Raw genomic sequence first — 6,429 nt, 5'->3', positions numbered from 1 at the left:
CTTCCACAATCATATTAACAATGATCATGATGACTGTGTAGTATGCTGATTAAATATCTATGCGTGTATCTACACTATAGAATTAATTAATATTGACACCTCTTAAATAGCAATGAATCAATGATATGGAATCCTATAATTGATCTGTAGGTTGGTGAAGCACCAACACTCTTTGGCAGAAAAGACTAAAAACTTTGAAAACCAATCCAATGGGTACTGGTCATGCTGGCTGAAAAAAGACAAATCTGACCTATGATGGGCAAGGCTCTGACTTAATTCGGAGAGACTTTTATGAAGGCGGATGATTTGCACATTATTGTCCAGGAACCATTGTGCAGGTTATTTTCTATTGAGATATGCTTCTTCTCTGAGTGTATCAGCCTGAAACCCTCTCTGCATTATAACCGATTCTAAATTCTCAAGTGTATTGCGTACTGGGTTTGTACAGACCTCATCATTGTCCTGTATGCATTGAGGTTTTTAAAAATATTTTTTATTATTTTAACATAGTTCAATACATTTGTTATACATTGTTTATTTTACAGCAGATTCATATTATACAATACAGTCTATCATACTTTAACTTTTGGCACCTACTGTTATTTTTCTATGTATGCATTGAGTTTTGTATTGTAATACTGTACTTGGTAACTCTTCAGTAATTTTTGATTCAGACGGCACATTCAGCAGCAGCCATGCAGTGGTTCCCAACCTTTGGGCCTCCAGGTGTTTTGGACTTCAACTCCCAGATATCCCAGCCATTTTACCACCTGTTAGGAGTTGTGGGAGAAAGGAGAAAACCATGAAAATGAACAAAATCTGGCTACCAGTATTAAAAAAAAAACCTAAAATTACAACAGCAAAACAACAGAGAGGGAACAATCAGGGATATCTAATCACCTCCCAACAAAAGATTGCCCCAGGCACCAACAAGCCACACCAAACTACAGCCAGGCCATCAAATGCTAATCAAGGTGGTCAGTTGAAACATTCACACCTAACTCCAACAGGCAAGAGTTCTTTGTCCCACCCTGGTCATTCCACAGATATACAAACCCATTTTCCTAGTTCCAACAGACCTCACTACCTCTGAGGATGCTTGCCATAGATGCAGGCGAAACGTCAGAGAGAATGCCTCTAGAACATGGCCATATAGCCCGAAAAAACCTACAACAACCCAGTGAAGGCCACGAAAGCCTTCGACAAAACTCTGATATGTTTGTCTAAAATAGCCTAGCATGCAATGTAGATGTCATTAGATATCCTTTCAAATGCATGTTCTTAGAAGAGCTGCCACTTCAATCCAAGTCCTTATTACCAGCTTCAGAGGCCTTTCTATGGAAATATGGGTAGGAAATACACAACCAGCGAATCGCATATATTTCTCTCAAACATTTGCTACCTCTCCTCTACCAGTCCTTGCTGCTATAGTGGTGATGGAGGAAAATCCACTTTTACCAGGTAAACATAAATAAAAATATATAATGAAGTGGCTTGGATCGTAAAGATAGAATAAGAAAAAGAAAATCTATTATGACAACAGTTACATTATCACTCAGGCTAACTGAGAAATTTATCATGGCTTTTAAATGAGCCAGTTGTTGGCAATTTTCTGCCATAAAAGATGCTAAAGTTCATTGCTTGCTGTTCATCAAAGAATTACTGGGTGTCAAGTAGCAAGAACATCAAAATGCTGACTTAAGATACTATTCCTGCACCTTGGACTCTGCTTTCAAAAAGGAATGAATTTCTTCACGTTTGAGATTTTGCCAGCACAACCAGCTTGCATCAGATGTACAAATGGGAACACTTTAACTTACATTTATATCTGCTGAACACAGCAGAAATCAACCCTAAATGTATGGTATATATAATGTGTTAGCATACAGTGCTCAAGAAGCATTTGCTGTATCGGTTTTTCCGGGTTATATGGCCATGTTCTAGAGGCATTTTCTCCTGACGTTTTGCCTGCATCTATGGAAAGCATCCTCAGAGGTAGTGAGGTCTGTTGGAATTAGGAAAATGGGTTTATATATCTGTGGAATGACCAGGGTGGGACAAAGGACTCTTGCCTGCTGGAGCGAGGCGTGAGCTAGGCGTGTGCTGCTAGCTCCAGCAGACAAGAGTCCTTTGTCCCACCCTGGTCATTCCATAGATATATAAACCCATTTTCCTACTTCCAACAGACCTCACTACCTCTGAGGATGCTTGCCATAGATGCAGGCGAAACGTCAGGAGAAAATGCCTCTAGAACATGCCCATATTACCCGGAAAAACCTACAACAACCCAGTGATTCCAGCCATGAAAGCCTTCGACAATACATTTGCTGTATAATTTGCCAGTTCTGAGAATCCTTTGTTTCATCCTCTGTATACACAAATGTTAGTTGAAATGTATGGCATATTCAAATATTGGTTCCATAACTATTCTGAGTTTGATCCAATGTGGGTACTTTGTTGAAGCTTTGCAACTATGTGTTTTTTAAAAAAGGACAAATTAATAACATTCATGAAAAGTCCTGAGCCCTATGATGTTTTTGTCAATGCAGGCATTTTACTGCTAACATTGGTCAACAAATATTTTGGGTCCTCAAATGTTAGCCTGGCGTCTGGGTATATTTGACCAGCTAATTCCAAAAATGGCACTAAATTTTCCCTATCAGCTCTAGTTTTTGAGATACAGAACTTATGCCATCTACTAGTCACCATCTGCTCACCCATAGAAAATCAGAGCAACCATATCTAACTAAAAAGAGCTGATGTGGTCTATCCAATGCACTTTTCTGTATCAGTGCCCCAAATAATGCCAGGAACAAGTCTAAAAACCAAGACAACTATCTATCTATTTATCTATAGGATTTGGCTATGTAATATATGCATTTTATGGCTTTTGTTTATGATAATGTGTTTTAATTATGTTGTGCCCCATCTTGAACCATGAGGGAAGGAGGATAAGAAATAAAAATAATAACAATTATTATTATTATTATTATTATTATTATTATTATTATTATTATTACCAACTGAATACATCTTTTAAGTTAGCTGTGTTAGGTCTTTACTCTTAAGAATGTACTCATCTTCTTCCTAACACAATTTGGAACATTAGGTTTGAAAATTAATTTTAGTCACGTTGGACATTAGTGACTCGGGTGTTATTCATTCATTCATTCATTGTTGAAATTGGAACAACAGAAATTCAGTGGTGTTTGTCATTGATTGGTTCATGAATTTGACTGCTTTTAAGAAAATAATAAGATTTACAAAGAATGGTGTGTTGAGTTGCTGGGAGTTTTCTGGTCTCTATGGCCATGTTCCAGTAGCATTGTCTCCTGACGTTTTGCCCACATGTATGGCAGCCATCCTCAGAGGTTTATATATCTGTGGAATGTTCAGGGAGGGAGAAATAACTCTCGTCTGCTTGAGACAAGTGTGAATGCTGCAATTGGCCACCTTGATTAGCATCGAATGGCCTTGCAGCTTCAAAGCCTGGCTCCTTCTTGCCAGGGGGAATCCTTTCTTGAGAGTTGTTAGCTGGCCCTGATTGCTTCATGTCTAGAATTTCTTTATTTACTGTCCTGTCAGTGCTGCCCCCTAGTGACATATTTTAATTGGCTCTTTTCAAAGTACAGGCAGTCCCCAGATTATGAGCAAGCTAGGTCCTGTAGGTTTGTTCTTAAGTTGAATTTGTTTGGAAGTCAGAACAAGTACATTTTTAGTATAATTCCAGCCTAAAGGTAAAAGTTTTCCCTTGACATTAAGTTTAGTTGTGTCCTACTCTGGAGGGTGGTGCTCATCTCCATTTCTAAGCCAAAGAGCCGGCGTTGTCCGTAGACGCCTCCAAGGTCATGTGGCCAGCATGACTGCAGGGAGCGCCGTTACCTTCCTGCTGAAGCGATATCTATTGATCTATTCACATCTGCATGTTTTCAAACTGGTCCAAGGTCATGTGGCCAGCATGACTGCATGGAGCATCATTACCTTCCTGCCGAAATGGTACTAGTAATCCATTCACATTTGCATGTTTTTGAACTGATCCAAGGTCAGTTGACTGCAGGGAGAGCTGTTCCCTTCCTGCTGAAGTGTTACCTTTTGATCTACTTACATTTGCATGTTTTCAAACTGCTAGGTTGGCAGAAGCCGGGGCTAATAGCAGGTGCTCACTCCACTCCCCAAATTCAAACCTCCAACTTTTTGGTCAGCAAGTTCAGCAGCTCAGCGGTTTAACCCGCCGCACCACCGGAAGCTCCACAACTCCAGCCTATATCTTTGGATAGCACAAGAAAGGATAGACATCTTGGTAGTAACATAGCCAGCCAAATTAGTATAAACATGTAATTGGATTATATGAGTCTACACTGCCATATAATCCAGTTCAAAGCCGATAATGTGGATTTCATATGGCAGTGTAGAAGGAAAGGTCATTTATTATGGTAGCTAAATCTCTTATAACCACATTTTTGGATGGGCTTCCAGTCCTCTAATGTGCACGCGGTATAAACAATAATATTTTTATAATGATAGGTTTCCTTTCCCATATTCTCACCACACCCTACAAGCAGCCATTACAATAATATCTCTTCCTGGTGCTTTATTTGTTGACTGCAATGCCATAATCCTCTTGAGCTGCTTAAAGGTAACATCTGGCCGTTGGGAGGGACGTAAGTATTGCGTTCAGATGACCTTGTGGGGATAAAATCAGCCCAGAAACCATTATTTCATTGCAGCGAATTGTTTTCTCCTAATCTCTTTCCTCGCACTTATGCCTCCAAGAAACTAAATCTTACCCTGAAAACCAAGACCATATAAAATCCAGATTATCTACTTTGAATTGGATTATATGAGGCTATAGCATGCACAGGCCAACTTCAGCCCTCCCTCCAGGCGTTTTGGACTTCAACTCCCACAATTCCTTACGGCCACAGGCCAACTTCGGCCCTCCCTCCAGGTGTTTTGGAATTCAACTCCGACAATTTCCAACGGCCACAGGCCAACTTCGGCCCTCCCTCCAGGTGTGTGGGACTTCAAGTCCAACAATTCCTAACAGCCACGGGCCAACTTCGGCTCTCCCTCCAGGTGTTTTGGACTTCAACTCCTCACGTCGATACCAGGCAAGATTCTGGAAAAGATTGTTAAGGAAGTGGTCTGCAAACACTTAGAAACAAATGCGGTCATCGCTAATAGTCAACATGGATTTATCAAAAACAAGTCATGCCAGACTAATCTGATCTCTTTTTTCGATAGAGTTACAAGCTGGATAGATGCGGGGAATGCCGTGGATGTGGCGTGTCTGGATTTCAGTAAGGCCTTCGACAAGGTCCCCCATGACCTTCTGGCAAGGAAAGTAGTCCAATGTGGGCTAGGCAAAACTACGGTGAGGTGGATCTGTAATTGGTTAAATGGACGAACACAGAGGGTGCTCACCAAGGCTTCCTCTTCATCTTGGAAAGAAGTGACAAGTGGCATGCCGCAGGGTTCCGTCCTGGGCCCGGTCCTGTTCAACATCTTTATTAATGACTTAGATGAAGGGCTAGAAGTCATAATCATCAAGTTTGCAGACGACACCAAATTGGGAGGGATAGCCAATACTCCAGAGGACAGGAGCAGGATTCAAAACGATCTTGACAGATTAGAGAGATGGGCCAAAACTAACAAAATGAAGTTCAACAGGGACAAATGCAAGATACTCCACTTAGACAGAAAAAACGAAGTGCAAAGATACAGAATGGGGGACACCTCGCTCGAGAGTAGTACGTGTGAAAAAGATCTTGAAGTCCTCGTGGACAGCAAGTTAAATAAGAGCCAACAATGTGATGTGGCGGCAAAAAAAGCCAATGGGATTTTAGCCTGCATCAATAGGAACATAGTGTCTAGATCAGTAGTTCTCAACCTGTGGTCCCCAGATGTTTTTGGCCTTCAACTCCCAGAAATCCTAACATCCTAACTGGTAAACTGGCTGGGATTTCTGGGGGTTGTAGGCCAAAAACATCTGGAGACCCCAGGTTGAGAGCCACTGGTCTAGATCTAGGGAAGTCAGCCTCCCCATGCTCTATTCCGCCTTGGTTAGACCACACCTGGAATATTGTGTCCAATTCTGGGCACCACAATTCAAGAGAGATATTGACAAGCTGGAATGTGTCCAGAGGAGGGCGGCTAAAATGATCAAGGGTCTGGAGAACAAGCCCTATGAGGAGCGGCTTAAGGAGCTGGGCATGTTTAGCCTGAAGAAGAGAAGGATGAGAGGAGATATGATGGCCATGTATAAATACGTGAGAGGAAGCCACAGGGAGGAGGGAGCAAGCTTGTTTTCTGCTTCCCTGGAGACTAGGACGCAATGGAACAATGGCTTCAAACTACAAGAGAGGAGATTCCATCTGAACACGAGAAAGAACTTCTTGACTGTGAGAGCTGTTCAGCAGTGGAACTCTC

The sequence above is a fragment of the Anolis sagrei genome, chromosome 5, assembly GCF_037176765.1.
Source record: "Anolis sagrei isolate rAnoSag1 chromosome 5, rAnoSag1.mat, whole genome shotgun sequence".
In the NCBI taxonomy this organism is placed as follows: domain Eukaryota; kingdom Metazoa; phylum Chordata; class Lepidosauria; order Squamata; family Dactyloidae; genus Anolis; species Anolis sagrei.
Note: the sequence above shows the minus strand (reverse complement) of the source record.